This window comes from Mustelus asterias, unplaced genomic scaffold, assembly GCF_964213995.1.
Source record: "Mustelus asterias unplaced genomic scaffold, sMusAst1.hap1.1 HAP1_SCAFFOLD_811, whole genome shotgun sequence".
In the NCBI taxonomy this organism is placed as follows: Eukaryota; Metazoa; Chordata; class Chondrichthyes; order Carcharhiniformes; family Triakidae; genus Mustelus; species Mustelus asterias.
This window is the reverse complement of record NW_027590758.1, coordinates 141,256-150,058: the sequence shown is the minus strand read 5'-3', so window position 1 is coordinate 150,058 and position 8,803 is coordinate 141,256. Positions and strand designations below refer to the sequence as shown.

Here is an 8,803-nt window from a genome sequence, read left to right as displayed (position 1 = left end):
TGTTTTGTGGGAGTCGGGAGGTGAGTTACTCCCACAGGATTCCCATCCTCTGCCCTGCTCTTTTAGCCACTGAATAAACTGATAACATGCGTGCTGAGTCAGAATAGGTGTGTCTTCTTTCCTGCTCAGTTTGTCGTGAATTTTCCGCACTTTTGTCTTTTCCTGAATGTATTTTGAGGCTCAAGTAAGGGCCAATGCCATATGATTGTAAGATACTACATTCAGGTAATATTCAATCGTGGATTCACTGGCGGGAGGGGTACGGTTTCGAGTCATGTTGTTGACGCTGGATTGATAAAGCAGAGAAGCAGGCTGAAGCTTTGGGAACCAGGGTTCGAATTCCAACACAGCAGGTTAACTCAATTCAAGGCAAAGTAGAATTACTGTAAGTGAGTAGAGAAAATTTTAATTATGCAACATTTCCTCACTAAAATGTTTTGACCATGTTTCTGCCGATTTTGAAGCCTCGGACCGATATGTAAACATTGCTGCATGCGGCTTTGCTGTGGGCCAGTGGCGCAATGGATAACGCGTCTGACTACGAATCAGAAGATTCCAGGTTCGACTCCTGGCTGGCTCGGTGTAATAATTTAACAGTAGTTCACAAACTCCATATTCGTGTGGGTGAAAAATGTGTGTTGACAAATTTTGGACCAATTCAGAGAAATGTTGACCAAATGCAGTCAGCTTCTGTGATGAAATTTATCTTAGCCAATTATTGTTCAAAAAAATGTTGACTATTTTAAGAAAAAAATACTGATAAAGTTCAATTAAGTTTTTTTTAAAAAAATAGTTTCTTTAAATGACGAATTCTCGTTAAAGTATTCGGGGAAAATATGTTCGCAAGTTTAAGCTACCTTTTAAAAAGTTGGAAACTTCTCGAAAAATACGTGGAAACATTACATTTTTCAAAATAGTGAAAACATTTTCTAAAACGTTGATGAACTCTGATTAAACATGTTTAATTTTAAGAAGCAAAATACACAGAAATGTTTTTTAAAAGTTGACAAATTTCAGTTAAATCAGATGGAGGAATTTCTTTGGAGTAAGTTTAGTTTTGAAAAGTTCAAATTAGCCAGAAGTTTCTGGTTTGTGATGCTGGGATTGTTGTCCATTGGAGCAAAGGAGATTGAGGAGCGATTTAATCGAGGTGGACGAGATTAGGGCAAGTTTAGAGGGGGAGGGGCAAATTTTAAGATATTGGGCAAGGCGGGGGCGAAGAAGATTTGGAAGCAACATTTTTTCCACAGCGAGTGCTCAGGACCTGGAACTCATTGCCTCCGAGAGTTTTGGATGAGGTCAATTTAGGTAATAGAAATTCTGAGGTGGACATGGACCTCCTGAGAAAGAAGATGGGTCTCCAGGAACATTCTTTAGGCAGGTAGATGGATCTCCTCGGTAACATTGAATCTGAAGATCAACCTGTGGAAGCACACCCCTTCCCCGGCCACCGCCCCCATCCGCTGTTGAGAACAGTACAGCACAGGAAACAGGCCCTTCGGCCCTCCAAAATGTTTGACAAGAACCCCGCTGATATTAAATGCAAGGGCATCAAAATCAAAAAGGGTATTTTGGAACATTCGTTCTTCGTTGTAGTTATTTTCAATTTCATATAACGTGAAAAAGGATATGCAAAATATTCAGACTGTTGAATGGGAACTCCCGACATTGTTACAAGGACAACATTAACCATTTACCTCATTGTCACCACCTCAGAAGCTGTCTTGGCTAAAGGGCCAGCATTGCGGTGAATCCTCGTTTCGGTCCCTCTGTGGGGAAAACAACTTCATTGATTCACTGGCCCTGCTCTGACGTAATAAACTGGAGAACAAAGGGTCTGTGAGCTGATTGGATGAATTGGAGAATCAGGGACATGATTGGACGTCACCAGTTGATTCGTTTGGGAATTAACCAATCGCTGGAGAGACCGGAAATACATGTAAATATCTTCACCCAAACAATTACAGATTGAACCCATTCTGTTTAATTCCGCAATAAACTCGCTGCAAACATGTTGGGTATCATTTTGTATTCGTTTCTCACTGTTCCAGCTCTTTTGCCTGGTAAGTCTACAAGGGACATAAACTTCTTCTTGCAAGCGATGTCGACAGTAATTTAGGTCCGCTTTGCTGTAGATGATAATGTGATCCGTGTTCTGATGTTATGAGTTACAATAGAATGATAATAACACCTTAACTTTCGATATTTCTAAATTTCTGCCGGTGTCACTACTGGAGACTCAATATCAAAGGAGCCGGTTACAGCGATGAAGTTTGAATGGGACTCAAAGAACAAAGAACAAAGAAAGTTACAGGCTCTTAGGCCCTCCAAGCCTGCACCGATCATGTTGCCCGACTGAACTAAAACCCGCTATCCTTCCGGGGACGAAATCCCTCTATTCCCATCTTACTCATATATTTGTCCGGACGCACCTTAAATGTCACTATCGTATCTGTTTCCACTACCTCCCCCGGCAGCGTGTTCCAGGCACCCATCACACTCGGTGTAAAACACTTACCTCATTAATCTCCTTTAAACCTTGCCCCTCGCACCTTAAACCTATGCCCCTTAGTAATTGACTCTTCCACCCTGGGAAAAACCTTCTGACTATCCACTCTAGCCATGCCCCTCAGAATCTTGTAGACTTGTATCAGGTCGTCCCTCAACCTCCGTCGTTCAAGTGAGAACAAACCAAGTTTCTCCAACCTCTCTTCTTAGCTAATGGGCGACATGGTAGCACAGTGGTTAGCACTGCTTCTTCACAGCTCCAGGGACCTGGGTTTGATTCCCGGCTTTGGTCACGGTCTGTGGCGTAAGCACATTCTCCTCGTGTCAGCGTGCGTTTCCTCCAGGTGCTCGGATTTCCTCCCACAGTCCAAAAATGTGCGGGTTAGGTTTATTAGTCATGCTAAAATTGCCCCTTAGAGTTCTGAGATGCGTAGGTTTGAGGGATTAACGTGTACATGTGGGGGTAGGGTCTGGGTGGGATTGTGGCCAGTGCAGACTCGATGAGCCGAATGGCCTCCTTCTGTACTGCAGGGTTTCTATGATTCTGATGCTCTCCATGCCAGGCAACATCCTGGTAAATCTTTTCTGCACCCTCTCCAAAGCCTCAACATCGTTCTGGTAGTGTGGCGACCAAAATTGAAAATTATATTCCAAGTGCGGCCTAACTAACGTGCTGTAAAGCTGCAATATGACTCGCCAATTTTTAAACTCAATGGCCCGGTGACCAATAGGTTAACTGCACAGCAGCTGGTGCATATTACATTCAATTGTACCGCCAGGACCGGGAGAAGGTTCCCAGCAAAAAGAACGGAGAAAGCCCCCATCTTCTTGATCTATATCTCTTATTATGGAGATATTCCCAGTGCAAAGGGTGTGGGAACACTATTTTCTGCATATATCGAGAGGTCGAAAAGCGAGGGGAACTTCAGCATGTGTGAGCTGCGGCTGTCGGACAGCGCGGTGTATTACTGTGGACTGAGAGACGCAATGACAGAAACCAGAGGGAGCCTGGTATGAAAAAAAAAACATTGCCCCAGAGTGACAAGATGAACGGCCCAGAGAATGGTAATACTATTGGGCTATAAATAGAGCATGATTCACTCTGTGGTGCTTCTATACATTTTCGGTATTGCTGATACTCACAACAGGAGAGGCGATGGCCGAGGGGTATTATCCTGAGACTATTAATCCAGAAACTCAGCGAATGTTGTGCGGACCCGATTCAACTAAAACAATATCGACAACTAAGAATCTATTGACGACCATGAAGCCATTGTCGATTGTCGGAAAAACCCATTTTGTTCACTAATGTACTTTGGGGAATGAAATCTGCCGTCCTTACCTGGTCTGGCCTACACGTGACTCCAAAACCAAAACAATGTGGTTGATCTCAACTACCGATGGACAACTAGTGGTATCCATGTCCCACACACAGAAACAATTCACGGGAATCACTGTTAAAACTGTCCTGATAATAAGGCTAATGGACGTATTGAGAAAAAAAAAACAAGGACAGAACTATTTAGCCTCCATTAGCTTCCGGGTCACAGTAAGAAAGTCAGGGTTTTTTTGTGGAATGTCAATTATTGAGCATGTTCAAAAAAATCAACAGCTTTTGGGAGCCTAATGGCATTAAGCGCGATGCAGATAGCGCGGGAAAGTTGCGTTCAGGCTGATCAGCCCTGATCTAACTGAATGACGAAGCAGAATCGAAGGACAGAATGGCCTACTGCTGTTCCCATGTTCCTGTACCCCATTTTTCTACATTCTTCCCCAAGTCAATCGCTAAATGTGTACGTTCTCTCTGTAAGGCTGATTATATTAATCCAGCTCACGGTGCGTCTGGTTACTGTCTGCTATCTCACCACCTGGGCGTCACACAGCACCACTGGAGACAGAAGGGAGGGAGCTGAGAACATACGAAAAAAGGAAGCTGATTATTGAAGGCTGGGATTAGACCGGATAAAATCAAACACGCAGCTCCCCTTTTACAGAGCGACAGCGGCAATGCAGCTGCTGTGGGGATCATTCCTGACAGGTAATTACGTGCAAAAAACATTGCACTGTTTCACACGTTTCCCAAGCTTGGTTCCAGACCACAAATTAATCATACGCCCTTCTGACCATTTTCTGTGTTGTTATTTCCATATTTGAGACATGGAGATTCTGTCACCCAGCCGCTCACATCAGATGTTAAGAGAGAAGGCGAGATCGTGACTTTAACCTGGAGCAATGAAACCAAGCACGCTGAATGTCTTCTTCACCACTCTGTCCACCTGTGACTCCACTTTTAAGGAGCAGAGAGCGACTATCGGCTGCACTGGTACCGACAACATCCAGACACGCAGCCCGTGTTTATAGTGCGGAAAGATACTGATAGTTATGAAAACAAAGCAGATGTTTTTAAAAGTCGCTTCTATGTAGCTAATATCGCTCTGTCGGAGGTAGCTAAAAATGGATACAAAATTGGCTTGATGACAGAAGCCACAGGGCGTTGTAGAGGGTTGTTTTTTAAACTGGGGGCCTGTTACCAGCGTTGTGCCTCAGGCATCAGTGCTGGGTCCACTGTTATTTGTCATTTATATTAATGATTTGGGTGAGAAAAAAGGAGGCATGTTTAGGAAGTTTCCAGTTGACACGAAGATTGGTGGCATAGTGGACAGTGAAGAAGGTTATCTCGGATTGCAACGGGATCTTGATAAATTGGGCCAGCGGGCTCACGAATGGCAGATGGAGTTTAATTTAGATAAATGCGAGGTTATGCATTTTGGTAAATTGAACTAGGGCAGGACTTACTCAGTTAATGGTAGGTCATTGAGAAGAGTTACAGAGCAAAGAGATCTAGAGGTACAGGTTCATAGCTCCTTGAAAGTGGAGCCACAGGTGGACAGAGTGGTGAAGGAGACATTCAGCGTGCTTGGTTTCATTGCTCAGAACATTGAATACAGGGGTTGGGACGTCTTGTTGAAGTTGTACAAGACATTGGTAAGGCTACACTTGGAATACTGTGTACAGTTCTGTTCACCCTATTATAGAAAGGACATTATTAAACTAGAAAGAGTGCAGGAAAGATTTACTAGGATGCTACCGAGACTTGATGGTTTGAGTTATAAGGAGAGGCTGGATAGACTGGGAAATCTTGCTCCGGAGCGTAGAAGGTTGAGGGGTGATCTTATAGAGGTCAATAAAATAATGAGGGGCATGGATCATCTAAACAGTCAATATATTTTCCCAAAGGTAGGGGAGTCTAAAACTAGAGGGCATAGGTTTAAGGTGAGAGGGGAGAGATGCAAAAGTGTCCAGAGGGGCAGTTTTTTTCACACAGAGGATGGTGAGTGTCTGGAACAAGCTGCCAGAGGTAGTGGTAGAAGCGGGTACAATTTTGTCTTTTAAAAAGCATTTCGACAGTTACATGGGTAAGATGGGTATAGAGGGATATGGGTCAAATGCGGGCGATTGGGACTAGCTTTAGATTTTTTTAAAAAAGGGCGGCATGGACAAGTTGGGCCGAAGGGCCTGGATCCATGCTGTTAACTCTATGACTTCATGACTCTACGTCTACCTCCAGACCTCGTACAAATTCATGAGTTTAAGTATATTTGATCTGAGCCTGACTGATGCTGCCGTTTATCATTGCGCGTCCAGACTCACAGAGATAGAAAGAAGGCTCACTCTCATTCAGAAACCTGCTTAACACTGGAGATGTGAGCCCGTGGCGACTAAGGATTGCTGAGACTCATGGCCAGATGTTAAGTGAGTTTTCGGCCGCTCAAACACAAACAGAGGAAACCAAGTTAACCGCAGATGCAATTGACACCTAACTCTTTCCAGCCGCAATGGAGAAAACAAACTGCAGAATTCAATCTGTCAGGCAGATCCAGCACAGAACCATACTCGACTCATTCTTCCAAAAGACAATCATGCCACTTTTCTGGTCTGGCTCCACCAGTCGGTGGTGAGCTGGATACCAGTGAATGGAAATACCTCAAGCTGCAACACAATTAATGTCCTGGTCGTGGGAATGTTTCAATTGGCTGCGACAACGGTTGGGAATAAAAGCCTTCTTTGTTAATTGGGGACAGTTCTCAAAACGTTACAGGCATTGAACCCACCGTCATTGCACTCAACAGCAAATTTCAAAGCTATCTGTGTAGAAAACAACTCGCATTCAATTTCACAGGAGTCATAAAATCTACAGGTTGCATCACAGTAACAATAATACAAATCAGGAAAGATTTGGCAGAAACATATTTTGAAAATATAATGAATACATTGAATCTCCAGAAAGAAGGCCATTTACCACTCAGCACCAACAGAGGGAGCTCATGCATCACGTATTCATGACCACTGCAACTAATCAATCAAGAAGTCGCATGGCACTGGGGAATGAGGACTTTCATTATTCTCATCATAAGTCACCAATTCAGAAATCTGCAAACATCCTTATAATTTGCCTTACTTGTTAGGGGATCACTATGTTTGTTTTGGACTCTTTTACATTGATCAAATTCCATTGTTAATGATGACCACTCTCTACATAACCACTGTGCCCTGACCTGTGCCCCAAATTTAAACTTATTTAAATGAACCAGTGGCCTGATGCTCTACAATCACAGTTCAATCGAGTAGATGTTTCAGGATAAACCTTTCCCATATCAGATTGTACTTTATATTGTTGACTTCATATATTCCTTGAATTTCTGCTGCCATCTCAGCCATTGCTTCTCCCTTTGTCTATTTATTTTTCTCACTGTGTCTCCGCTGAACTCTCTCACTGACTTGTCATTGTCCTTGCATTTCTGTCGATTCCTCTGCCTATTTTTCTGTGATTCCAAAGCGCCTAATTCCATCTCTCCTTATGTTAGCTGAACAATATCTATTTCCAGCCAATGCAACAGCAGGGAACACAAGTGACCTTCAATGGGTATTGCTGACTTCATCTGTCTGCTTCATAGTTACTGTGGCATCCTCATGGTCTCTGCTCACTATGAATTCACTGAATGAGACAAATAGAAAAGACATTTATTGATTCTCAGGCGCCAACTTGAAAACTTCGTAATGAAAGTCACGCCACCCGGTGGTGGCATCGTATATTGGTCGAGTTTGTGAAACTCTCTTTCACATCCTGAATTAAGTGAATTAATTTCCAGGGGTTCTTCCCCTGCTCTAAAACACTGACTCGGCCAGAAAATCCAAACAGACATTTTTCAACACACCGGCAGCCTGCGGTATCAGTAGTGTAGTTGTTATCACGTTCGCCTCCAACGCAAAAAAGATCCCGGTTTGAAATTAGGCAGAAACATTCATTAAACTTTCTCATGTAGGGTGAGGTAAGTCTGTATGATTTCAGTTTCTTGCTGAATATTATCCGAATCTCGATGTTACAGCCATATTATCTTTGCTCTGACCTCGGCCTCAAATGCTTTCTCTAAAATCAGAAATGCTGAATTTTATGACGCAATGTCAGGAAAGAAACGTTCCTATTTTGACACCGTGCACATATTAGCATTTGCTTCAGTTTACAACAGAATTTAGTTGGTTTAATAGATGCAGACTAACATAGTTAATCACCATCTGAAACATGTCTAATAGTGGTGCGTGCTCAAAAAGACAGACACAAGTGATGCTGTAAGTGAAATGAAGGAGCCTTCTTTTTTAAAGATCGTTCTTCATAATAAAGAAATAGAAAAAAGACACTCAGACAAATGAGAAAATCGAAACTTAGTGCGGATTTATTGGACTTTCCTATAGATGGACAGAATTTTTTAAGCGCCTGAATGTTAGTTGCATCTATTAACCGGTGACTCGATTCCTTTTGTTGGTCAGTTATGTTTGATATAAAATGTTGAATAACGACAAATACTGGATATAACTGGTTGAAATTATTCGACGGAAGATGATTATGATGCATTAATGATTTAGCAGGAATCATTGCTCCCATAGACATTTCCCAGAAGAACGCTTTTGAATTTTGAAGTTCAAGATGAGTTGAGAAATCAGGTGGATAGTAACGGAGTTGTTCTTGTATTAAGTAACATGGGCTCTCAATCTAACCATGAGAACCTGCAGCAAAACAGTGGAGTTGAACATTGTAGTCAGGCGAATTGGAGGCGTGGTACTGTCTCTTGTTTCTGTAGTGTAGTGGTTATCACATTCGCTGAACACACGCAAAGTTTCTGGCTCGAAACCGGGCTGAAACGTTCATTAAGCTTTCTCATGTCGGGTGGGGGGATTCGGTATGATTTCAGTACGTTGCTGAACATTATCCGAATCTCGACCTTACAACCATATTATC

General features: G+C 42.7%; 1 non-coding gene across 1 annotated transcript; it reads left to right on the top strand.

Annotated features, from left to right (window-relative positions):
* The first annotated feature begins 507 nt into the window (after positions 1 to 507).
* On the top strand, positions 508 to 580 carry trnar-acg (transfer RNA arginine (anticodon ACG)). Its single transcript has one exon. It is a non-coding gene; the product is annotated as a tRNA-Arg (tRNA).
* The last annotated feature ends 8,223 nt before the right edge of the window (positions 581 to 8,803 follow it).